The sequence below is a fragment of the Siniperca chuatsi genome, linkage group LG10 (assembly GCF_020085105.1).
Source record: "Siniperca chuatsi isolate FFG_IHB_CAS linkage group LG10, ASM2008510v1, whole genome shotgun sequence".
Lineage (NCBI taxonomy): Eukaryota > Metazoa > Chordata > Actinopteri > Centrarchiformes > Sinipercidae > Siniperca > Siniperca chuatsi.
Genome location: NC_058051.1, coordinates 29,979,661 through 30,006,623, shown reverse-complemented (window position 1 = coordinate 30,006,623; position 26,963 = coordinate 29,979,661). Strand labels below are relative to the sequence as shown.

Here is a 26,963-nt window from a genome sequence, read left to right as displayed (position 1 = left end):
TTCTGTCTGCACGTTTATGATGTTCACATAAAGGGCATGGCCAAAAATGCCCTGACACTGTAGGAGGCGGTGCCCAATTTTTCTTTCAGGCCGGAGGCTAAACCTCGGGCCCCAAAACCTACTCATCCTCCCATGACACATCCCAGGACAACTGGGAGCCTCTTAGACAAACTCTGGAGCATCTCTTTGCACAATCAGCTCCAGGATAAGCCACACTGTGCAACGTTCTTCATGCCAAATATATTATTCTGAGCACTTGGGACACGCCCACCTTTTGCTGTCGTCTGGCTCTGATAGCCAGTATGGGATGCCAAAGCATAGGGCCCCAGTTTGACTTGTGTCCCTGGTTTGGGTAAAGGAATTAGACTAAGTCAACAACTGCCTTGGCTACCTTCTTGATAACGTCATATTTGCTACGTCCGACTCACTGTGGTTGTAGCCAGCAAGAACTTTTAGGTCAGGACGCTGGAAGCTTTGATTCGCACTTTTTCCTTCAGGCCGGAGGCTAAACCTCGGGTCCCCAAAACCTACTCATCCCTCCCATGACACATCCCAGGACAACTGGGAGCCTCTTAGACAAACTCTTGAGCATCTCTCTGCGGAATCAGCTCCAGGACAAGTAACACTGTATAAGGTTCTACATGCCACTGCAATGTTAGGGACTGTTTGGCGTGAGAGTTTTCTTGTCTTTCACGTCGCAACAATACACCTTCTGGACAAGGTGTTGCCTCCTTGCCGCTGGCATTCACCACGTAATGACATCGGTTGGGAAAAGCCACACGAACGCCGGGAATTCCAGCCACTTATGAAGGACACGCATCACCCGCATTTCCCCGAGGCAAAACCGGCACATCAAAATGTGGAAACGCTTCACGAATTTGCGTGTCATCCTTTCGCAGGGGCCATGCTAATCTTCTCTGTATCGATTCCAATTTATCGTATGTGCTGCCGGAGCAAGCACACAAACCCCACCTTGCTGCCTAACTTTTAATCCCCTACTGGCCAAAGAACCCCTTTGCAGCAGTGCAGGCTAGAGGGCTGCAATCCCTAGTAGGCAACACCCCGAAGCATCACAAATGTTGACCTCACAATACTTGCAATTGCTATATACTGCCTTCCAATTCTGTCTGCACGTTTATGATGTTCACATAAAGGGCATGGCCAAAAATGCCCTGACACTGTAGGAGGCGGTGCCCAATTTTTCTTTCAGGCCGGAGGCTAAACCTCGGGCCCCCAAAACCTACTCATCCCCTCCCATGACACATCCCAGGACAACTGGGAGCCTCTTAGACAAACTCTGGAGCATCTCTTTGCACAATCAGCTCCAGGATAAGCCACACTGTGCAACGTTCTTCATGCCAAATATATTATTCTGAGCACTTGGGACACGCCCACCTTTTGCTGTCGTCTGGCTCTGATAGCCAGTATGGGATGCCAAAGCATAGGGCCCCAGTTTGACTTGTGTCCCTGGTTTGGGTAAAGGAATTAGACTAAGTCAACAACTGCCTTGGCTACCTTCTTGATAACGTCATATTTGCTACGTCCGACTCACTGTGGTTGTAGCCAGCAAGAACTTTTAGGTCAGGACGCTGGAAGCTTTGATTCGCACTTTTTCCTTCAGGCCGGAGGCTAAACCTCGGGTCCCCAAAACCTACTCATCCCCTCCCATGACACATCCCAGGACAACTGGGAGCCTCTTAGACAAACTCTTGAGCATCTCTCTGCGGAATCAGCTCCAGGACAAGTAACACTGTATAAGGTTCTACATGCCACTGCAATGTTAGGGACTGTTTGGCGTAGAGTTTTTTCTTGTCTTTCACGCCGCAACAATACACCTTCTGGACAAGGTGTTGCCTCCTTGCCGCTGGCATTCACCACGTAATGACATCGGTTGGGAAAAGCCACACAAACGCCGGGAATTCCAGCCACTTATGAAGGACACGCATCACCCGCATTTCCCCGAGGCAAAACCGGCACATCAAAATGTGGAAACGCTTTCACGAATTTGCGTGTCATCCTTTCGCAGGGGCCATGCTAATCTTCTCTGTATCGATTCCAATTTATCGTATGTGCTGCCGGAGCAAGCACACAAACCCCACCTTGCTGCCTAACTTTTAATCCCCTACTGGCCAAAGAACCCCTTTGCAGCAGTGCAGGCTAGAGGGCTGCAATCCCTAGTAGGCAACACCCGAAGCATCACAAATGTTGACCTCACAATACTTGCAATTGCTATATACTGCCTTCCAATTCTGTCTGCACGTTTATGATGTTCACATAAAGGGCATGGCCAAAAATGCCCTGACACTGTAGGAGGCGGTGCCCAATTTTTCTTTCAGGCCGGAGGCTAAACCTCGGGCCCCAAAACCTACTCATCCTCCCATGACACATCCCAGGACAACTGGGAGCCTCTTAGACAAACTCTGGAGCATCTCTTTGCACAATCAGCTCCAGGATAAGCCACACTGTGCAACGTTCTTCATGCCAAATATATTATTCTGAGCACTTGGGACACGCCCACCTTTTGCTGTCGTCTGGCTCTGATAGCCAGTATGGGATGCCAAAGCATAGGGCCCCAGTTTGACTTGTGTCCCTGGTTTGGGTAAAGGAATTAGACTAAGTCAACAACTGCCTTGGCTACCTTCTTGATAACGTCATGTTTGCTACGTCCGACTCACTGTGGTTGTAGCCAGCAAGACCTTTTAGGTCAGGGACGCTGGAAGCTTTGATTCGCACTTTTTCCTTCAGGCCGGAGGCTAAACCTCGGGCCCCAAAACCTACTCATCCCCTCCCATGACACATCCCAGGACAACTGGGAGCCTCTTAGACAAACTCTGGAGCATCTCTTTGCACAATCAGCTCCAGGATAAGCCACACTGTGCAACGTTCTTCATGCCAAATATATTATTCTGAGCACTTGGGACACGCCCACCTTTTGCTGTCGTCTGGCTCTGATAGCCAGTATGGGATGCCAAAGCATAGGGCCCCAGTTTGACTTGTGTCCCTGGTTTGGGTAAAGGAATTAGACTAAGTCAACAACTGCCTTGGCTACCTTCTTGATAACGTCATGTTTGCTACGTCCGACTCACTGTGGTTGTAGCCAGCAAGAACTTTTAGGTCAGGACGCTGGAAGCTTTGATTCGCACTTTTTCCTTCAGGCCGGAGGCTAAACCTCGGGCCCCCAAAACCTACTCATCCCCTCCCATGACACATCCCAGGACAACTGGGAGCCTCTTAGACAAACTCTTGAGCATCTCTCTGCGGAATCAGCTCCAGGACAAGTAACACTGTATAAGGTTCTACATGCCACTGCAATGTTAGGGACTGTTTGGCGTAGAGTTTTCTTGTCTTTCACGTCGCAACAATACACCTTCTGGACAAGGTGTTGCCTCCTTGCCGCTGGCATTCACCACGTAATGACATCGGTTGGGAAAAGCCACATGAACGCCGGGAATTCCAGCCACTTATGAAGGACACGCATCACCCGCATTTCCCCGAGGCAAAACCGGCACATCAAAATGTGGAAACGCTTCACGAATTTGCGTGTCATCCTTTCGCAGGGGCCATGCTAATCTTCTCTGTATCGATTCCAATTTATCGTATGTGCTGCGGAGCAAGCACACAAACCCCACCTTGCTGCCTAACTTTTAATCCCCTACTGGCCAAAGAACCCCTTTGCAGCAGTGCAGGCTAGAGGGCTGCAATCCCTAGTAGGCAACACCCCGAAGCATCACAAATGTTGACCTCACAATACTTGCAATTGCTATATACTGCCTTCCAATTCTGTCTGCACGTTTATGATGTTCACATAAAGGGCATGGCCAAAAATGCCCTGACACTGTAGGAGGCGGTGCCCAATTTTTCTTTCAGGCCGGAGGCTAAACCTCGGGCCCCAAAACCTACTCATCCCCTCCCATGACACATCCCAGGACAACTGGGAGCCTCTTAGACAAACTCTGGAGCATCTCTCTGCACAATCAGCTCCAGGATAAGCCACACTGTGCAACGCGTTCTTCATGCCAAATATATTATTCTGAGCACTTGGGACACGCCCACCTTTTGCTGTCGTCTGGCTCTGATAGCCAGTATGGGATGCCAAAGCATAGGGCCCCAGTTTGACTTGTGTCCCTGGTTTGGGTAAAGGAATTAGACTAAGTCAACAACTGCCTTGGCTACCTTCTTGATAACGTCATGTTTGCTACGTCCGACTCACTGTGGTTGTAGCCAGCAAGAACTTTTAGGTCAGGACGCTGGAAGCTTTGATTCGCACTTTTTCCTTCAGGCCGGAGGCTAAACCTCGGGCCCCCAAAACCTACTCATCCCCTCCCATGACACATCCCAGGACAACTGGGAGCCTCTTAGACAAACTCTGGAGCATCTCTTTGCACAATCAGCTCCAGGATAAGCCACACTGTGCAACGTTCTTCATGCCAAATATATTATTCTGAGCACTTGGGACACGCCCACCTTTTGCTGTCGTCTGGCTCTGATAGCCAGTATGGGATGCCAAAGCATAGGGCCCCAGTTTGACTTGTGTCCCTGGTTTGGGTAAAGGAATTAGACTAAGTCAACAACTGCCTTGGCTACCTTCTTGATAACGTCATGTTTGCTACGTCCGACTCACTGTGGTTGTAGCCAGCAAGACCTTTTAGGTCAGGACGCTGGAAGCTTTGATTCGCACTTTTTCCTTCAGGCCGGAGGCTAAACCTCGGGCCCCCAAAACCTACTCATCCCCTCCCATGACACATCCCAGGACAACTGGGAGCCTCTTAGACAAACTCTGGAGCATCTCTTTGCACAATCAGCTCCAGGATAAGCCACACTGTGCAACGTTCTTCATGCCAAATATATTATTCTGAGCACTTGGGACACGCCCACCTTTTGCTGTCGTCTGGCTCTGATAGCCAGTATGGGATGCCAAAGCATAGGGCCCCAGTTTGACTTGTGTCCCTGGTTTGGGTAAAGGAATTAGACTAAGTCAACAACTGCCTTGGCTACCTTCTTGATAACGTCATGTTTGCTACGTCCGACTCACTGTGGTTGTAGCCAGCAAGAACTTTTAGGTCAGGACGCTGGAAGCTTTGATTCGCACTTTTTCCTTCAGGCCGGAGGCTAAACCTCGGGCCCCCAAACCTACTCATCCCCTCCCATGACACATCCCAGGACAACTGGGAGCCTCTTAGACAAACTCTTGAGCATCTCTCTGCGGAATCAGCTCCAGGACAAGTAACACTGTATAAGGTTCTACATGCCACTGCAATGTTAGGGACTGTTTGGGCGTAGAGAGTTTTCTTGTCTTTCACGTCGCAACAATACACCTTCTGGACAAGGTGTTGCCTCCTTGCCGCTGGCATTCACCACGTAATGACATCGGTTGGGAAAAGCCACATGAACGCCGGGAATTCCAGCCACTTATGAAGGACACGCATCATCCCGCATTTCCCGAGGCAAAACCGGCACATCAAAATGTGGAAGCGCTTCACGAATTTGCGTGTCATCCTTTCGCAGGGGCCATGCTAATCTTCTCTGTATCGATTCCAATTTATCGTATGTGCTGCCGGAGCAAGCACACAAACCCCACCTTGCTGCCTAACTTTTAATCCCCTACTGGCCAAAGAACCCCTTTGCAGCAGTGCAGGCTAGAGGGCTGCAATCCCTAGTAGGCAACACCCGAAGCATCACAAATGTTGACCTCACAATACTTGCAATTGCTATATACTGCCTTCCAATTCTGTCTGCACGTTTATGATGTTCACATAAAGGGCATGGCCAAAAATGCCCTGACACTGTAGGAGGCGGTGCCCAATTTTTCTTTCAGGCCGGAGGCTAAACCTCGGGCCCCAAAACCTACTCATCCCTCCCATGACACATCCCAGGACAACTGGGAGCCTCTTAGACAAACTCTGGAGCATCTCTCTGCACAATCAGCTCCAGGATAAGCCACACTGTGCAACGTTCTTCATGCCAAATATATTATTCTGAGCACTTGGGACACGCCCACCTTTTGCTGTCGTCTGGCTCTGATAGCCAGTATGGGATGCCAAAGCATAGGGCCCCAGTTTGACTTGTGTCCCTGGTTTGGGTAAAGGAATTAGACTAAGTCAACAACTGCCTTGGCTACCTTCTTGATAACGTCATGTTTGCTACGTCCGACTCACTGTGGTTGTAGCCAGCAAGAACTTTTAGGTCAGGACGCTGGAAGCTTTGATTCGCACTTTTTCCTTCAGGCCGGAGGCTAAACCTCGGGCCCCCAAAACCTACTCATCCCCTCCCATGACACATCCCAGGACAACTGGGAGCCTCTTAGACAAACTCTGGAGCATCTCTTTGCACAATCAGCTCCAGGATAAGCCACACTGTGCAACGTTCTTCATGCCAAATATATTATTCTGAGCACTTGGGACACGCCCACCTTTTGCTGTCGTCTGGCTCTGATAGCCAGTATGGGATGCCAAAGCATAGGGCCCCAGTTTGACTTGTGTCCCTGGTTTGGGTAAAGGAATTAGACTAAGTCAACAACTGCCTTGGCTACCTTCTTGATAACGTCATGTTTGCTACGTCCGACTCACTGTGGTTGTAGCCAGCAAGACCTTTTAGGTCAGGACGCTGGAAGCTTTGATTCGCACTTTTTCCTTCAGGCCGGAGGCTAAACCTCGGGCCCCAAAACCTACTCATCCCCTCCCATGACACATCCCAGGACAACTGGGAGCCTCTTAGACAAACTCTGGAGCATCTCTTTGCACAATCAGCTCCAGGATAAGCCACACTGTGCAACGTTCTTCATGCCAAATATATTATTCTGAGCACTTGGGACACGCCCACCTTTTGCTGTCGTCTGGCTCTGATAGCCAGTATGGGATGCCAAAGCATAGGGCCCCAGTTTGACTTGTGTCCCTGGTTTGGGTAAAGGAATTAGACTAAGTCAACAACTGCCTTGGCTACCTTCTTGATAACGTCATGTTTGCTACGTCCGACTCACTGTGGTTGTAGCCAGCAAGAACTTTTAGGTCAGGGCGCTGGAAGCTTTGATTCGCACTTTTTCCTTCAGGCCGGAGGCTAAACCTCGGGCCCCCAAAACCTACTCATCCCCTCCCATGACACATCCCAGGACAACTGGGAGCCTCTTAGACAAACTCTTGAGCATCTCTCTGCGGAATCAGCTCCAGGACAAGTAACACTGTATAAGGTTCTACATGCCACTGCAATGTTAGGGACTGTTTGGCGTAGAGTTTTCTTGTCTTTCACGTCGCAACAATACACCTTCTGGACAAGGTGTTGCCTCCTTTGCCGCTGGCATTCACCACGTAATGACATCGGTTGGGAAAAGCCACATGAACGCCGGGAATTCCAGCCACTTATGAAGGACACGCATCACCCGCATTTCCCGAGGCAAAACCGCACATCAAAATGTGGAAACGCTTTCACGAATTTGCGTGTCATCCTTTCGCAGGGGCCATGCTAATCTTCTCTGTATCGATTCCAATTTATCGTATGTGCTGCCGGAGCAAGCACACAAACCCCACCTTGCTGCCTAACTTTTAATCCCCTACTGGCCAAAGAACCCCTTTGCAGCAGTGCAGGCTAGAGGGCTGCAATCCCTAGTAGGCAACACCCCGAAGCATCACAAATGTTGACCTCACAATACTTGCAATTGCTATATACTGCCTTCCAATTCTGTCTGCACGTTTATGATGTTCACATAAAGGGCATGGCCAAAAATGCCCTGACACTGTAGGAGGCGGTGCCCAATTTTTCTTTCAGGCCGGAGGCTAAACCTCGGGCCCCCAAAACCTACTCATCCCCTCCCATGACACATCCCAGGACAACTGGGAGCCTCTTAGACAAACTCTTGAGCATCTCTCTGCACAATCAGCTCCAGGATAAGCCACACTGTGCAACGTTCTTCATGCCAAATATATTATTCTGAGCACTTGGGACACGCCCACCTTTTGCTGTCGTCTGGCTCTGATAGCCAGTATGGGATGCCAAAGCATAGGGCCCCAGTTTGACTTGTGTCCCTGGTTTGGGTAAAGGAATTAGACTAAGTCAACAACTGCCTTGGCTACCTTCTTGATAACGTCATGTTTGCTACGTCCGACTCACTGTGGTTGTAGCCAGCAAGAACTTTTAGGTCAGGACGCTGGAAGCTTTGATTCGCACTTTTTCCTTCAGGCCGGAGGCTAAACCTCGGGCCCCAAAACCTACTCATCCCCTCCCATGACACATCCCAGGACAACTGGGAGCCTCTTAGACAAACTCTTGAGCATCTCTCTGCACAATCAGCTCCAGGATAAGCCACACTGTGCAACGTTCTTCATGCCAAATATATTATTCTGAGCACTTGGGACACGCCCACCTTTTGCTGTCGTCTGGCTCTGATAGCCAGTATGGGATGCCAAAGCATAGGGCCCCAGTTTGACTTGTGTCCCTGGTTTGGGTAAAGGAATTAGACTAAGTCAACAACTGCCTTGGCTACCTTCTTGATAACGTCATGTTTGCTACGTCCGACTCACTGTGGTTGTAGCCAGCAAGAACTTTTAGGTCAGGGACGCTGGAAGCTTTGATTCGCACTTTTTCCTTCAGGCCGGAGGCTAAACCTCGGGCCCCCAAAACCTACTCATCCCCTCCCATGACACATCCCAGGACAACTGGGAGCCTCTTAGACAAACTCTTGAGCATCTCTCTGCGGAATCAGCTCCAGGACAAGTAACACTGTATAAGGTTCTACATGCCACTGCAATGTTAGGGACTGTTTGGCGTAGAGAGTTTTCTTGTCTTTCACGTCGCAACAATACACCTTCTGGACAAGGTGTTGCCTCCTTGCCGCTGGCATTCACCACGTAATGACATCGGTTGGGAAAAGCCACATGAACGCCGGGAATTCCAGCCACTTATGAAGGACACGCATCACCCGCATTTCCCGAGGCAAAACGGCACATCAAAATGTGGAAACGCTTCACGAATTTGCGTGTCATCCTTTCGCAGGGGCCATGCTAATCTTCTCTGTATCGATTCCAATTTATCGTATGTGCTGCCGGAGCAAGCACACAAACCCCACCTTGCTGCCTAACTTTTAATCCCCTACTGGCCAAAGAACCCCTTTGCAGCAGTGCAGGCTAGAGGGCTGCAATCCCTAGTAGGCAACACCCCGAAGCATCACAAATGTTGACCTCACAATACTTGCAATTGCTATATACTGCCTTCCAATTCTGTCTGCACGTTTATGATGTTCACATAAAGGGCATGGCCAAAAATGCCCTGACACTGTAGGAGGCGGTGCCCATTTTTTTCTTTCAGGCCGGAGGCTAAACCTCGGGCCCCAAAACCTACTCATCCTCCCATGACACATCCCAGGACAACTGGGAGCCTCTTAGACAAACTCTGGAGCATCTCTCTGCACAATCAGCTCCAGGATAAGCCACACTGTGCAACGTTCTTCATGCCAAATATATTATTCTGAGCACTTGGGACACGCCCACCTTTTGCTGTCGTCTGGCTCTGATAGCCAGTATGGGATGCCAAAGCATAGGGCCCCAGTTTGACTTGTGTCCCTGGTTTGGGTAAAGGAATTAGACTAAGTCAACAACTGCCTTGGCTACCTTCTTGATAACGTCATGTTTGCTACGTCCGACTCACTGTGGTTGTAGCCAGCAAGAACTTTTAGGTCAGGACGCTGGAAGCTTTGATTACCTGGGGTTGGGTTTTTGTATTCACTATCACGTAGACTTTCTACAGATCACTCCCATTTTTGTCTTCTTTGAAACAAAATCTCTCTCACTGAATTTGTAACTTTCGCACCTGTGAACTTGGGTAATGGGTATTCACTTTTTTTTTTAACAAGACAAAATTTTTCACTGATTAATAAAAAACTGAGATAACTCAACATTAAAAATAATTATTTGCAGCCCTCCAGCGGCCCGTACCATGAAGCAAGTTCAATTTACCCAGGATCTCTTTTCGTTATCTGGCTTCACTAATCCTAACAACCACAATCACGCTATGCGGTCACAACTCAGTAAGTCAACTTAGGTTTGCCCAATCTAGGGGCATAAAAGGAACTGTTTGCAGTATATAACCAATCGCAAACAGACAAGCGCTGTCAAAATTGGCCATAAATGACGTTCGATTATTCCTTCTAACAAACACATAGTTTCAAACCATTCGAATATCTATTTTTGGACATCAGAATCAGAAATACTTAATTGACCCTGAGGGGAAACTCTTTTGCGACAGCAGCTCACTATCAGTGCACACAGGAAATAGAAGTACTAGGCAAAAAATAAATATAATACAGGTCAGAAAATAAATTAAGTACTAATTAAGTACCAAGTGGGTATAAGTATAAAATAAAATAAAAGTGAAGTACAAAGTGGGTTTACCAGTTGATGATAATAACATGGTATAAAGTACTACTGCATGAACTGCCAAGTTAAGTGTAGCTTATTTATATTGACAGAGGATATTGCACAGCAGTAATAGAGGTATGAATAAATAAATAAATAGGGAATTTAAGTATAATGTTGAAGGAATGGAGTTATGTCCATAAGAGGGCAAACCAATACAAGGAGAGACATAAATTATCTTGTATAGGTACATGGCTGTTGGGCATTAGACCATGCTCATGGACTGGAATTAAGTCATTTTTTGGCCTTTGATAAATCCGAATTTATTGGGGCGTTGCAGCCAAAATGTAGGGCACCAAGGCCAAAAACAATGGTGCAACAACAACGTGATAATTACTTTGTTTGAAGACAAAACAGGATACAATCAACAATTAGGAGTCAGTGTATTGAAACACAGTACTGAGTTTAAATAAACTGTAAACTGAATGTTTGAATTTTCCTCAGAACGTTGATTTTAAATGTGAACAATTCATTCTATTAATTGTTAGCCTATTGATAAACTTTATTTTTATCATTAATATGACTAAGGGTGATCAAAATTAAGCTGACCAACACCCATGCAACTATTAGCATTTGTATCTGCGATTGTAAGAGCAGTCACAAAAATTGAATTAAGATTAAAAATTAAGATTTCTCATTAAAATATGTGCTGGTTGGTGGATCAGATACACGCCGAATTTAACACTGACTCGTAACACTGTTAATTCACTGAATTCATCGATCATGTGTGTGTGACGATATTTGATGAGTTTTCGGCCCTTAAAGTTTTGACAGTTTTATTTTATTTATTTATATTATTTGAACACAGATTTGTTGTCCACAGTGTAACGTTAGCATTATCAGGGGAAAAACCCCATATGTGCGCTCCTTTTCGTGGCATCGTGCTGAAAAAGTAGCACCCCGTCAGATTTCAAGTTATAAACTATGTACGTTCGTAGTTAGCTGACACTATGCAGCAATATCCTGGTAAACTTTAAAACACGTGTATTAATACTTACACTGTAAAGTGTTGTTAGCTGTTTGTTCTATCTAATAACCTTAATTGTTAGCTAACTTTAGCTAGCGAGTTAGTTGCATGGATGGTCCGATTATACATCCACGGTTAGCTGTTTGTTTACGTTAAACACAGCTATATCTGCAGGAGTGGGAGAAATCTCATGCTACTGTTGATGTCCAGCGTGATGACGGAGATGCTGGGAAACATGAGTTTATTTTCTGCATCGCATGTAGTTTTAAATGAGGAAATCAGCAACTTTCTTTTAAGGGCACAACGGCCAGTTCAAAACAGGGCATGTGCTGGAATGGTAGGCTAACGGTAGCTTACAGAGCCTGCATACAACTTTATCTCAAGGTTCCACAATTTTGCCATCTACTGGCCAAATTCCAAATATTTCCAAACGGGGTAGATGTGAAAATCGCTCCCTGCGGCCGAGCTGGGTTGTGAACTCTATCATTACCACACGGTTGTTGTTGAATTTTTTTTTGTTTCAGTTTGACCTACATTTCATTTTCCAATTAATGAAAGTGACGTTGTGTGACTCCCATCCGTCCGTGCAGTAGCCAAGGCAAGAACTGAGAACTTGCGAGGCAGACAGCGAGCAGTGGTTGTTACAGGATTATTATGGCATCCCCCTTTACATCTGATAATTCCTTTGCACGGGATGTGAATTGGTGAGGGCCGACTGTGGCTTAGTGGTATAGTGGGTCGTCCACCAATCGGAACACTGTTAATTCACCATCTATCGTGCGTGTGTGACGATATTTGACGAGTTTTCGGCGGTTCGATCCCGGCTTCCCCCAGCCATGTCGAAGTGTCCTTTGGCAAGACATTGAACCCCAAATTGCTCCCGAGGGCTGTGCCTTCGGTGTGTGAATGACTAGTTACTTTGATGAGCAGTTCTACCATCGGTGTATGAATGTGTATGAATGGGGTGAATGTGATCTGTAGTTGCAGCGCTTTGAGTAGTCAAAGACGCTATAGAAGTACAGTCTATTTAACATTTATACTACATTGAAAAATTAGGACGTGTCTACAGTAACTAACAACTGGGCATATGACTGACTGGGGTGCAGGGAGGTCTGATTAGCTTATTATATCGCTATACTGTTTGTGTGAGCTTAAGACTCCCATGCATTCATACAGCTATAACCCTTATTTTACCACATGAATTACTACCATTACTATCAAACATGCAAATGAGTCACATTACTATCAGACATGAATAAATATCACACCACAATAATTGAAAGCAATTACATAACCCACCCTACAAAACACATTACGTAATGCACTTTGGTCATAATTTGCTAAGTTGCAACATTACCATCAGGTAACGTTGTGACAACATTCCTCATGGAGACTGTTCTACAACATTATAGAATGATGTAAATATGTAATTTAATAACGTAACGAACGACGTTATCACAGTCCTCATCCTTACTTCACTAGAAGCTGGTACACTGCAAAATGAGTTTTGATGACCAGAGTAGAATTTTACACACTTTGGAGCAGAATGGGCATAAAGTACTTTTCAGGCTGCACCATCTGTCTTGGTGCTGAGAATCTCTGTTGAAAGAGTCTTTCCCGTCTAGCTTTTTCAGCCATCTCTACCAACTCCGCAAGGCTGGAGGTAAGAAACCACCAAGTGAATAATGCAGAATATTCAAGTTTGTCTTCATGTTTTAATTCTCATAACTAAAATACTAAAAAATTCTAACATTAGCAGGTAGAAAATGTGTGGCGTCAGGCTTCTATTTAATTTAGTGAATTAATGGCATAGTAACAGCAAATGTTTAATCCAGTAAAACTGTTATTGTACTGGTAATGTTAGCCGTAGTCACATTATTCAAACAACGAAAAACACAGCATTCATTTACGTTAGCTAGCTGCCGCCCCCGGGCTAGTCTGTAGGCAACATTAGCTGCTTAATGCTACTGCTAATATACTAATGTAGATTGAATGATATCATGTTGCTAACAGTTGAGTCAAATCCTCATTAAGTGCTCTGAATATTTATCGCAGAGCAGCTTCTGTCTAGCGAACTGAAAGGAGCTTGAACAGACTGCTATCTTTGTGAATAGCAGCACTGTTGCCATGGTACAGGTACACTAGCTATTTTACAACAATCAATCATCAAAGAGCGTAAACGCTTTTTATTTTATTGTTTTTATGTATTTTATCATTCACTGTGGTATTTTATTTTTTGTGAATCACTTTGTTTTGATAAGTGCTCTATAAATAAAGTTTTAATATTAATAATATTATCAAGCTTGGCAACCAACGTCACTGCGCAATGCATTCTGGGACGTAAACAAGAGGGCGCCGCCATATTGTGAGGCCACATCGGGCGAGACTTAAAACATGAAAATATCTGTAAAAATATGTTGAAAAGTCAATTAAAAGAACAAAATGTACTATACAGAGACAAACTTCTACTGGACGCAAGAAAACGGTACCTGGAAAAGATGGCATTGATCGGAAATCTGGATTCGTATGAGGTGCTTGCAAGAGAATGTAGTCGAGACCCCGACGATTTACCTCCTCTGACATTTCCAGATATTTTTGTATATTTAGTCTGGTGTGAGTGCTTATACCGAGGCTCAGTTTCGTAATTTTAAATCTATGGAAGCCCACGTTCAATTTACAAATGGCTGGGTCCATGACTTGGAAGCCTATAAACCACCGAGCTGTGAAAACACTGTCGTTCGCACAAAGGTGTGTATCATCTTACTTACCTACCTGTGATTAGTGAAACACGCATCTTTACACAATATATAAATCAGATTTATATAACATCCTCCTGAATACCAGCTATGGTGTTTTATGGACATTATGTTTTAGTGATTTCTGAGACATTACAGTCTGGATGTCCTGTACAGAGCATGTTCAGGGCTTTTCAGAGATAAATGATTGGATGTGTCACCATGGCCACTCCCTCTCCTTGGTCTTTAAAAATGGATGACGTTAATTTAGTGATCAAGTGTAACACCCTTATGGAAATATGATAATATTTTATACTTAAATCAGCATCTCAGGAAAATGTGGGGTTTCAAATCAAAATATGACCTTCTGTTATGAAACAGGGCGTCGATTATGAAATTACATGTCAAGTCCAATGTAGAGGACACCAGGACTTAAATCATGTTAATTACACATTTTGGGAGACAGAACAAATGAATAGAGAAAACATATCAAAATTCCTATTAAATATTAGATATTATGAAAATCTTGCTAATTAATACTCTCATTATTGCACTTACAAGTGGCTGTTTATGAAAGAATTGCACTTAGGCCTACTCATTTAAGAGTTGTTTTTTTTTTTGTGTTATACTTGACTCAAAGAGTATTAGTTTGTTACTTGAAGTTCAGTGTTTCAAAGTAGTTCAACACAAGAAACAAAACATTGCACTTTGCTGGAGATTTTTATTAAAATAAGTTTTTAAATTATCAAATTGTCATCTGAAGTATTTAATGTACAAATAGCATACCATGTTCATTCTAAGGAAGGTACACACACCCCCACAAAAAATACAAACATGTTCAATCTCAGGAGGGTACCACACACAGAAAACAAACATTTCTCCTGGGGTCTTTTTACCATTCAGCATGCACATTTTTCGGTTTCATCTGGCCTTACAACAACACTTGGACACATGTTAACTAGAATACAGCAAACATTAACAAGAAGGGTAAATTCTTCTTCCTTACAGGGAAGCAACAAACTAATTGGTACTGTGTCATGTAATAGTTTGTACTTATTACGCAAGCTACCTATTACCCTTTCTACGTGTATCCTAAGGTGTGCTATAGCACATGTGTCTTTCACATCCTTAGCATCGAGTTGACATCTGCTTAATATTAAAGCCTCGGTCCGCTAACACTAAATGGCCAGTCAGTTTGTTAAGAAGTCGAAGTCCCCCCCCCCAAATCCCTTTGAAATAAATGAAATTAGGCCTTGGGGTGTAATTCCGATCAAGTATTTCATTGTGTGTGTACCTTTGTAGTGGGAAAAGGATTGTGCGCGCGCCATTAAAAATTTGACGGCCTCTCGGTACGTATTTCAAAACAGTCGACAGTAATCGCAACACGCTTTCCAAAAGCTTCCAAAAATTGATGTGGCATTGTGGCTTGTAAACACTGTCTCTCAGGCCAGTACAACAAGGGAGAAAGGCGTGCATACAGCACATCGATGGTGTCGGCAAAGGTAGCAGAAAGAGTTCTACGTGACACATTAAATATGTGTGGAAGATCGAGCCTTAGGCGAATGAGTGCAAGTAAAACCACTTGAAATTGTGACAGCTTCTTCGAAACTGGCAGGAAGGGCTTAACTGTAGCAAACATTGACAACTTCTTTTCCTTTCAGCTGTTCCCTTTCAGGGGTCGCCACAGCGAATCATGTGCCTCCATCTAACCCTGTCCTCTGCGTCCTCTTCACTCACACCAATTAACTTCATGTCCTCTCTCACTACATCCATAAATCTCCTCTTTGGTCTTCCTCTAGACCTCCTGCCTGGCAGCTCCAACCTCAGCATCCTTCTACCAATATATTCACAGTCTCTCCTCTGAACACGTCCAAACCACCTCAATCTGGCCTCTCTGACTTTATCTCCGAAACAGCGGCGCTGCATTTGAACTAGCCTAACTTAGCTTGCTCACTTTGCCGCAATGTCGACAGAATAGTGCTTAGTTACAAAATGTAGAGGAACCTATGACTACTCCTCTCGGCAATCAGAACAAAATGAGAACACAATCATTTGCTAAGTGAGGTTTATACACTTACCTGAATGAAAATGCCTGGAAGACACTTTAAATGCATGTCCGTACGTCTTATGGCGGATATCCAGGCCATCCGTCTCCGCTTTGTTACATCAGACACGCGACTCCCTTCATTTTGTTTCCAGGCCGGAAAAAAATTAAAAGATAGACCGTTGTCTATTTTTCTCCCACGTCGATCGTCTGAACACCACAGCAGGTTCTTCCCATGACTAAAACTTCGCCGGCGCGTCAGAACAAGTGGCCTCACAATATGGCGATTTTTCCCATCAGCCATCGCGGAGCTAGAGCCGTTAAGCCACGCCCCCATACTCTATTACTACAAATGTGACGTTTTTAGAACGTAATCTTAACGTATCCACAACGTTGTTTTGTGACGTCGCAGCAACGGGGCCCTGGTCTTACGTTTTTACGTAAGTACTACATAATTTAATACGTAAAGCAGACGTTATGATACCAACAGAGGACGTTAATAATACTACGTTGCCCCAGCCACATTCAGGTGATTCACACCTTTAAAATGTTCTGTTGACCCAAATGGTCCCATAACATCAAGGAAAATGTTACCTGTGCTCACTCACCTTTTGTACTCTCAAAGTCTTTTCAAACCCCTCCGTCCCGCTGTGCGATGAAGAAACCCGCCATGAGGCTCCGTCCGCGTGCAAAAGCAGGTCCCTCTGACGTCCTGAGCACCTGTACGGCGGCGGCAGCAGGTGTGTGTGTGTGTGGCTGGCAGCATCACTAGCCAAACATTCACAAACAGTAATGAGCTTCCTGTCTTACCTGTAAACGTCCGTATTACTACATTCCTCAAGTGTCCGTACTCACTCAGAAACTCGGGGCAAAAATGGGCGTCCAGCACGCGCCCGGTCTCTCGGACAGCTAACGGCGGTTAGCAACGGTCCCGCGCGCGCGCCAGAGTAGCAGGCTTACTCGCCAAAACACAGCTTCAAAACACCCGTTTTAACCGGCGTTACACTGATATAAAACTCCCGGGTTTAACTTTAATGGCAGCAGTAATTTAACCGTGTACTGAACTTACAAACGGAGACTAACGCCGCTTCTCCTCAGTCCGTTTGTTCGCTGTTTCGGTCCCACCCGGAAGGTCACGATACTAATCTCTGATTGGCTAATTACAGATTGACACCTGGCCACCAAATACACGCAGCAGAAAAGGGACGCGAGAGGTTCAAGGGCAACTCAAAACAGAGGATATTTCACCTGCTTACCAAACTGCACATTTCTCCACACGTGCAAAAGTTATTTCAATTTCGGCTCCCACCAGAATGACTTCCGGATGGGAGCCGAAACGTCTTGATTCTGAAAACAGCGTCCAGATGACTACGACTGAAACCTTTTCTACGATAGAACAATCCTGGACGAATGAGGGACTACACCGTCTTATTCTATTTATTCTATTTAAAAAAACAAAAAAATTTCTAGGTGGTGTTTGCATTGTGCCCCCCCCCACCCTTCTGATGGCCGCCCAACATTGAGTCTGGTTCTGCTCGAGGTTTCTGCCTCTTAAAGGAGGTTTTTCCTTGCCGCTGTCGCCACAAGTGCTTGCTCACGGTGGGATTTGTTGGGTCTCTGTAATTAATATTACAAAGAGTTCGGTCTAGACCTGCTCTGTTGGAAAAGTGCAATGAGATAACTTCTGTTATGAATTGGCGCTATATAAATAACATTGAATTGAATTGCACTTACTGACAGTAACTAGCGTAGTTGTTGTCAATCTCCTCCGCGTTCCCACTTTTTCTTTCAGGCCGGAGGCTAAACCGGGCCCCAAACCTGCTCATCCCCTCCCATGACACATGCCAGGACAACTGGGAGCCTCTTAGACAAGTTAGGCAAGTTCACTCTGAGCATCTCGCTGCAGAATCAGCTCTAGGATAAGCTGTTCATGCCAAATACATTATCCTGAGCACTTGGGACACGCCCACCGTAGCATGATCAACCCTATCCTGATGAACATTTTGGATCTTTATTAATGAAAAGAATTAGGTTTTTCTGGAAGCTGGCTCCTAAGTCATAAACCAGGCCTGTCTAAAGAGCTGATAAGCATTCTCCAACAACCTCCTCTGTCCCAGTGACTCAGGTCACTAATGGAAGTTTAAATGACAATTGCGATCTGGCTCACAAGCATGAACAACCTAAGCCAGTCTAGTAAATTACGCTATTAGCTTAACAAGTGTGCTGTGCTTGTAACAACAACTGGAGACAAAGCAGGTCAAAATATTTTTTTATATATAATAATATAATATATAAAATACTTTTCTACGTTTTCTACATTTTAGTTGTCAGCTCAAGTAAAACTTCACTTCGCCTGGTTCACTGTCTCCTGATAATGCATTCAATCAATAATGCATTCATTCATGCAATCAATAATTATAATACAATGATATATAATATATATGATTATGAAATGAGCCATTCTGCATAATGAGTATTTTACTTTTGGTATTTTAAGTATATTTTAATGCTAATACTTTTGTACTTTTATTTAAGTAAGATTTCGAATGCAGGGCTTTTACTTATAACAGAGTATTTTTTTCACTTTGGTAATGCTACTTTTACTGCTCCAGAGTTAAAACCAGTCAGTCAGAGAGAAGTCAACTTCAAAGTGAACTTGATTAGTTTTCTAGAGAAAGGTGGCCAATTTAGCCCCCATTTATTAAGATATTACATTAGTGGTTGTTGGGACTCCACAGATGAATTCATTCATTTGGGTGAACTTTTGTTAGGAGACCGAATTATCTTTTGTCCCACAATCCTGAGAGCCGCTGAACGCAGCATTCGGATGTCACCATCAGCTGGGTAGAGCATAGAGTAACAGTGTGCTTGGCTAAGCACAGGACTGTTTAGTTAGTGATGTACATGTATTGAGGTGTTTTTTGAGGTTTTGTTGTTGTGACGTGTTCATCTGTCGGGTTAATTTGGTAGCCACATGCTAAGTTTATGTTAGTTATGTTATGCTCCACTCAAACAGTCTTTGCATGCTAACTAACTCCTTTTAACTTGGCACTGTTATCCCAAACAGACCACACACACACACACACACACACACACACACACCTCTAATTTGACTTGAACACAACCACACACACGGCGGAGAGTAACTTTAAAGCTCCCGCTTCACATGTTCCTTTGCCACGTGGGTTCATGCGGAGGCAGAACAAAGAAACATACACACATTCCTTTTGTTCTGTAGTTTAGTGTATTTAGAGTTAGTCTTCATATTGTGTGTTTTTGCTTTATTATCTTTAATAAATGCTTGTCTATAATTATGCTGGTTTCTTTAACGTTTCACAAGGGTGAATAATTTATAAACCTCTTCTATGTTGAACCCCAAATCCTTCGACCCGCTAGCTATTGCTATTAATGGTAATTTTGGTTATAGTTATTAATTTAATTATTAACCAGAGTTCCAAATTGATAGTTTAATGTATTTTATGAGATTTAGTCAATTAATTAGCTATCATTTCTCTTCTTTAAGAAGAGTGGTGCCCCCAAGGACTTTATTCATTAAAGTTGTTATTTATGATTATCTTTAATAATCTTGATAGCCAAATTTAATTGATTGCACCTATACAGTTTGGTGCCCCTTTAGCCATTGTGAATCCCAACATGGTATACTTGACATTACTCAGTAATATTTTAGTATAACCATGACATTTAAAACTGGAGTTAAATTGATTGACAACAACTAACATAATTAGTCAGTTATGTAATAATCAGTCACGTCTGACAGTGTTTTGTTTTGGACTGACGATCCCTGATGATACTGTAGACAGATCTGTAGCTGCTTGAGCTAAAACATTAATGTTAACTTCACAGACTGATTCACAGCTCTGGATCCTGGAGGTCTCTGCAACTCATCATGTCTGAAGCTGACATGAAGCCATTGCCTAAATCGTTAAAATCCCACCACTCTGTTAGTCTTTCACGAACAGCAAAAAGATACGGCATTTGTTTCAGACATCAAATATGACAGTGTGGCGTTTCTTCCTCCACAGAAGCGTAACGGGCAGCCACAAGCAGAACATACTGTATGAACCAGATTACAGCCAAGACTTCTTTGTCGTTGTTGTTTCACCAACTCACAGAATTAACGTTATTTCGATACAATTAAGTAAATTCACAGGTTTCCATTACAGTCACTGGTTGTCACATGTGCTTTTATGTGTCTGTTCTATAATGGCTTTTTGTCCTTTCATGCAACCTATACGTACTTTGATGTTGTTCTGTCAGCTGATACTTTTACATCATACTGTTCATAGTAAAATAATGCAAAGGCAACTTTTACTTGCAACAGCTTGTCTGGTATTTCTGTGAGTTATTTAATTAAAGCTGCAGGTCTTGCTAATCACGATTTCAATATTAAAGCGATTAACTGTTCAGCCCTGCCCAACCGGGCTCTCATAGGTAAAATAAGATTATAAAGGCTGTGACTAATAGCCAAATATATGCTGCAGTCAGCACCAGAAGACACAAGACCAACGCCACGCTACACAAACGCTTCTCAATACCCTCCTGCAACTACTCTCCAAATGTCGCTCTACTGCTCGAACGTTATACACTAACAATAAGAATCAGTCGAGGCAGAAATGTGAGAAATCATTGGACTTCTTATCATTAACACTGAGAGTCTGCTGGTTTAGTTTATTTCTAATTTAGCAAAGGCAGACTAGATGTGATAACTGCAGCAGAGTGATTAAAAACTGAAAATGTAACTGGATGTAGGTTTGATCAGCGGAAGAGTCACAGCAGTCAGACTGAAGACAGGAAGAGGTGTTTAATTTCTATCATCATTTTGTCCAACATCTGACCCACAGACAGACAGCCATGCAGACAGACGGGATCTGGTTACATCAGGAAACAACAGACAGACAGGGGTCTGAACAGGTAGATAGTGCAGGGAGGAAAGATGGACAGGTGAAGCGACAGGTAAGACTCAGCACACACACACACACACACACACACACACACACATGATCATGTTGCTGTGGTGTGTGACAGTACAGTCTGATACACAGAGACGATCAGCAGGGCAGACAGGCAGAACCACAGACAGCATCAGGTTTCAACAGGAGCCAAAAGTTTCCACAGACAGACAGACAGGCAGAGAGACAGAGAGAGAGACAGGCAGAGAGACAGAGACAGGCAGAGAGACAGAGAGAGAGACAGGCAGAGAGACAGAGAGACAGAGACAGACAGACAGACAGACAGGCAGAGAGACAGAGAGAGACAGACAGACAGACAGACAGACAGACAGAGAGACAGACAGGCAGACAGACAGAGAGACAGAGAGAGACAGAGAGACAGAGAGAGACAGACAGAGAGAGAGAGAGACAGAGAGACAGAGACAGACAGACAGGCAGGCAGACAGACAGATAGAGAGAGAGAGGCAGAGAGGCAGAGAGACAGAGAGAGAGACAGAGACAGACAGACAGACAGGCAGAGAGACAGAGAGAGAGACAGACAGAGAGAGAGAGAGAGACAGGCAGAGAGAGAGACAGGCAGAGAGAGAGAGAGACAGGCAGAGATAGAGAGAGAGACAGGCAGAGAGACAGGCAGAGAGAGAGACAGGCAGAGAGACAGGCAGCGAGAGAGACAGGCAGAGAGAGGCAGAGAGACAGGCAGAGAGAGAGACAGACAGAGAGACAGGCAGAGAGACAGAGAGAGAGACAGGCAGAGAGAGAGACAGACAGAGAGACAGGCAGAGAGACAGAGAGAGAGACAGGAAGAGAGAGAGAGAGACAGGCAGAGAGAGAGACAGGCAGAGAGAGAGACAGGCAGAGAGAGGCAGAGAGAGTCAGAGAGACAGGCAGAGAGAGAGACATACAGACAGACAGAGAGACAGGCAGAGAGAGAGACAGGCAGACAGAGAGAGAGACAGACAGAGAGACAGACAGGCAGAGAGAGAGAGAAAGAGACAGACAGAGAGAGAGAGAGAGACAGGCAGAGAGGGAGAGAGAGAGACAGACAGACAGACAGGCAGACAGACAGGCAGAGAGAGACAGAGACAGGCAGAGAGACAGAGAGACAGGCAGACAGACAGGCAGAGAGAGAGAGAGAGGCAGAGACAGGCAGAGAGAGGCAGACAGACAGGCAGAGAGAGAGACAGGCAGAGAGACAGGAAGAGAGACAGGCAGAGAGACAGCATCCTGATTGTCCGTACTGTTGGTCTTTTCTTTACACACGACATCTATTTCCTGTCTGTCTGTCCTGGGAGACGGATCCCTTCTCTGCTGGTCTTCCTGAGCTTTCTAACATATTTTCCCCATTAAAGGTTTTTGGGGGGGAGTGTGTATGCTCTGGGTGAGACAAATCTGTGATTTGTGATATTTGGCTATATAAATAAAACTGACTTAACTTGACAGACAGAGAGAGAGACAGAGAGACAGACAGACAGAGAGAGAGACAGACACTTGCTTTGGCAATGTAAATGTTTCCCATGCCAATAAAGCCTCATTGAATTGAATTGAATTGAATTGAGACAACAGAGAGAGAAAACACCTGGCCGACTTCAATTAAGGCTGATTATTTTCTCTATTAATTGATTAACCATTTTGCCTATAACATGTCAGGAAATTGTAAAAGAAGATGCACATTAGAATTAAAATTTATAATAAATGTATTTTTATGTCCAACAACAGTCAATCACACAACACATGGAAAAGCAGCAAATCATCCCAACTGAAAATCTGTTTGTTTAGAGATAATTGATTATCAAAACAGTTGCAGATACATTTTCTGTTAATCAACAAATCAATTACTCGACTAATCATTTCACTCGACTGAGTCCAAAACCTAAAAATATTAAACTTACAGCATCAAATCCTCAAATTAAAGAGAATTTTGGACATTTTTCGCTTGAAAAAATAACTTAAACTATTAATCGATTGCCGATATAGTTGCCGATTAATTTGCTGTTGACCGACTAATCGATTAATCGACTAATCACTGCAGCTCTAAAGTATATATAATGTTGTATAGCAGAGGTTCCGTATCCCCAGGCTGTGGGAAAATGTGATATAAAATAATTATATAACTTTATAGGTTATCGTTCAGTGAGGTAACCGGTCTGTCAGCGCCACCTTGCATCACTCAGCAGGACGGAAAGTCTGTGTGCAGACGCTACCTCAGTGTTTTTTTTTAAATTTAGTAAGTAACCGCAACGAAACGCAGAGAAAATAAAATAAATTGTCGGTTTAGTTTGGGGGAAGTTTTTATGCTTGTCCATTCTTTCTCTTACTCGTGCTCTTTTATCTCTTTCTCTCAAGTAAAGTCAAAGAACTGACTTTGAAGCACTCATGTCGGTTCATGAAGCACTGAATGGTTTATTTCTGATCTGCTGCTCCGTTACGAAGTGTCCAGGCCTCTCGGACGGTCTGGGATCGGGTCTACTTACTGTCCCCAGAGTCCAAACTAAACCTGGAGAAGCAGCGTTCAGTTTTTATGCTCCGCATATCTGAAACAAACCTACGATCATCTGCAGTCCTTTTAAATCAGAGCTTAAACTTTTCTGTTGGCATTTTATTAAGTTAAATTTGGAACTATTTATTCACATCTTGTGCTGCACTGCAATCTTTATTCTACTGTTTGATTAGTCTTATTCTATTTTATCTGATTTTTTATTCTACTCCTGCTCCTGCTCCTAATTCAAAGCGCCTTTTAATACTGACCTTTGTTTCTTGTCTTAATGCATTTATGTCTTGCAAAGCACTTTGAATTGCCGTGGCGTTGAAAGGTGCTTTACAAATGAACTTCCCTTGTCATTTTCTAACTATATCAAGGCTTATTTGAGTGTTGGAAGGGCAAACAGAAAGAGATCTGTATGGTGTAGTAATGTGCAAACCATCTGAAGTATTACATCTTCATTACATCACTTCCTCTCCTCACCTCTGACTTTCTTCCTTTCTGGTCCATCCCTCCCTCCTCCTCTCTATCAGCTGGCAGATCACCGACAGACCAATAATGACTTCGTTTTTTTCTTCTACAGTCCGGTTCTGTGAAACACCGCATTATCAGCCCGTCTGTTCTCTCTCTGTCGTTTTCTTTTGATCTCTAATTAGTTTTGCCTCAGCTGAAACCACCGGACACTTTTTATCTTCATCTCTGTCTCTCTGTCTTTAATGTCTATAATCAGTAACATCTTTTAAATCACTTAAATCCCAGTTTTTATTTCCAATTCCACCATGCTTTATGTGTTTTACTTAGTTTTACTGTTTTTATTCAATTTAATTTTCTGTGCTTTTATTTGTTGAATTTGATTTAATTGTGCTGCTGAATTGTTTGCATTTTTTTCCCCATGTAAAGCTCTTTGTAACGTTGTCGAGGACACCTTTATTATCCCCGAGGGGACAACAGCGAGCGGTAACCGCATAACCATCAGACAAATAATAAACAATAAATACAATGTAAAAATCACACTGAGTTATTTAAAAGGCCAATGGCAGCAGGGACAACTGAGTTCTTAAGTCTAATGGTCCTGCATCTCGGCAGATTGCATCTGCGGCCAGACGGAAGCTACTTGGACTAATGTGACAGGGTCGGCCAGGGCTGACCGGGCCTTCTTCAAAGTTCTACCTTTGTTCAGACGACGAAGGTTGTGCCTGCAATTTTCCTGCGCACTTTGACGATGCCCTGCAATCTGTTCCTATTTTTGAGGGTAAGTGACCCATACCAGCTGGCAGAAGAGAATGTGAGGACTGACTGTTGATTCTCAACAACTTCGAAGCTTATGCTAAAAGCACATGCGCCGATGGGCTTTTCTACACACGGCATCCACGCGCAGCCCGAAGGTCGGCATGTCATCAGTTACAGTGCCAAGATGTTTGTACTGCTGCACAAACTCAACAGCCTGATCATTAATCACCACGAGGACTGTGGGACTCTTTCTAAAATCTGTTGTGGGAAGCATTGATGTCCAAGAAGGACGACCTGCACCAGCCCGTGAATCCCGCCCCAACAGGGCCATGATCAGGGTCGTCACTGATAAGAGCGGGCAGCACCACAGGCCTGTAGTCATTAAGTGACTTTGGAGCTTTACTTTTTCGAACAGGTACAATTATGGAGTCCTTCCAAAGACGGGGAACCCTCTGGAGGCCTGATCAGGCGTCAGCATCACAGCCGAGACAAGCAGAGAGTCAGGAAATGTACAGTTCGAGGTCCAGAGCCAGGCGGAAACATGTGTCTTCAACCACGGCATACATACAGTATGGTGTGTGTGTGTGTGTGTGTGTGTGTGTGTGTAACTGTAGCTGGTCAGACAGGAAGGACGGCGTTGTGTGTCTCGTGCAGCTGCAGTCTGATCCTGAGGACGGCCGTTTAATTATAGAACGAGCATGTCAAGATGATATCTGCTTCTGTCTGGAGGACAGAGTGTGTGTGTGTGTGTGTGTGTGTGTGTGTGTGTGTGTGTGTGTGTGTGTGTGTGTGTGTGTGTGTTGGATTTGTTCACTATAGATTGTGATGATCTGATATTGAATTTCTAGACAGTATTTTATCCTCTGTCCTCAGAGTTGTGAACTCCACCATCTTTCTGCTCAGTTTTATAAAGAGACCTGTGAGAACAGTAATCCAGAGTCCAGACAACTAAAAATAAATGTCTGGACAAGTTTTTCTGGGTTTTAACAGATTCTCATTGCATTTTTTTGGTAACGGTAGACAGATTTTTATTTTGTCCTGAGTTGGCCGTTAAAATGTAGGTCTGAGTCCAAGACTTCTGAATTTTATAGTTCCTAGAGTGTCCCAGTGGTGGAAGAAGTATTCAGATCCTTTACTACAGTAAAAGTAGTAATACCACACGGTGAAAATACTCTGTTATAAAAGTCCCGCACTGAAAATGTTACTTAAGTAAAAGTACGTGAGTATAATCAGGAAAATGGACTTAAAAAGTATTAAAAGGAAAAGTACTGGGACACATCTGCACAGCAAAGACATGAATGAGTGAAAGACGAGTGAATATGAATGAGTGTGTTTTAGAGAGAGTGCAATATAATGTGTGTAAATGGTAGAAGAGAGTGTGTGTGTGTGTGTGTGTGTGTGTGTGTGTGTGAGAGAGAGGGAGGTAGGAAGGATTGCGTGAGAAGGAAGCGCCTACTCGCTCTCTCTAATGTAACTCGACCACCCGCTGACCTTCTCCTGTGTGTGTGTGTGTTTCTGCACACAGTTGCGTGCCAGCATGTGTGTGTGTGTGAGGATGTGCATCTGTTTGACTGCATCATGTGTTATGTGCAAACACATCGTGCTGTGTGTGTGTGTGTGTGTGTGCTAGTTTTAGACCTTCCCAGTGAGGACATTTTGTCTGGTCCTCATGTCTTTAAAAGGCCATTTGAAGGTGCAGACTTAGAACACACAGAGCGCTGTACGCCAAAATCACCAGACACAAGAACGGTTTCTTCCCACGCGCCATCACGCTGATGAACAGTGAATATCAGTCATGTGATGTCAGAAAACAACCAATAACCCTGTAACACTAAAACATCACCATATACACATGGTGCTATAAAATGTCTGAAAGTTGTTCTTGGAGCTGTGTGCAACATTAAGAGTCAAACTGGAGTCAAATTACTTTTTTCATGATTCTGATTCTGAAATTTGTGCCTTCAAGTGCGCAGGCTAGTCTCCGTGCTCAAATGCTCATTCTTGCCTCTTTACTTCAGCGCGCACTGACAGGGTTTGTGTTTTCTGTCTCTCTCAGGGTGTGTTTGCTGCCTGCAGTCGGTCCGTCCCAGAGGGGCGGACACTTCGAGACTTCCAACAGCTGAATTTTAGCAGCTTCT

General features: G+C 44.3%; 2 long non-coding RNA genes and 6 other non-coding genes across 9 annotated transcripts in view; all 8 read right to left on the bottom strand.

Moving 5' to 3' along the window:
- The window catches only part of LOC122882644, a 55,510-nt gene extending 38,432 nt beyond the window's left edge, over positions 1-17,078 (bottom strand). For both annotated transcript variants that reach the window (XR_006379419.1, XR_006379418.1), the window contains exons 1-2: positions 17,002-17,078; positions 16,755-16,914 (exon numbers count right to left, since the gene is read on the bottom strand). This is a non-coding gene — a long non-coding RNA (uncharacterized LOC122882644). The remainder of the gene's footprint in view (positions 1-16,754; positions 16,915-17,001) is intronic.
- Positions 771-3,601, bottom strand: LOC122882645. Its single transcript, XR_006379420.1, has 2 exons — positions 2,775-3,601; positions 771-1,240 (listed from the first exon to the last, which is right to left on the bottom strand). It is a non-coding gene; the product is annotated as an uncharacterized LOC122882645 (long non-coding RNA).
- LOC122883798 lies at positions 855-961 on the bottom strand. The gene has a single exon (XR_006379713.1). It is a non-coding gene; the product is annotated as a U6 spliceosomal RNA (small nuclear RNA).
- Positions 1,980-2,088, bottom strand: LOC122883821. The gene has a single exon (XR_006379740.1). It is a non-coding gene; the product is annotated as a U6 spliceosomal RNA (small nuclear RNA).
- Positions 3,513-3,618, bottom strand: LOC122883823. Its single transcript, XR_006379743.1, has one exon. It is a non-coding gene; the product is annotated as a U6 spliceosomal RNA (small nuclear RNA).
- On the bottom strand, positions 5,461-5,567 carry LOC122883814. Its single transcript, XR_006379732.1, has one exon. It is a non-coding gene; the product is annotated as a U6 spliceosomal RNA (small nuclear RNA).
- Positions 7,401-7,509, bottom strand: LOC122883820. Its single transcript, XR_006379739.1, has one exon. It is a non-coding gene; the product is annotated as a U6 spliceosomal RNA (small nuclear RNA).
- LOC122883797 lies at positions 8,938-9,044 on the bottom strand. The gene has a single exon (XR_006379712.1). It is a non-coding gene; the product is annotated as a U6 spliceosomal RNA (small nuclear RNA).
- Positions 17,079-26,963: the final 9,885 nt, after the last annotated feature.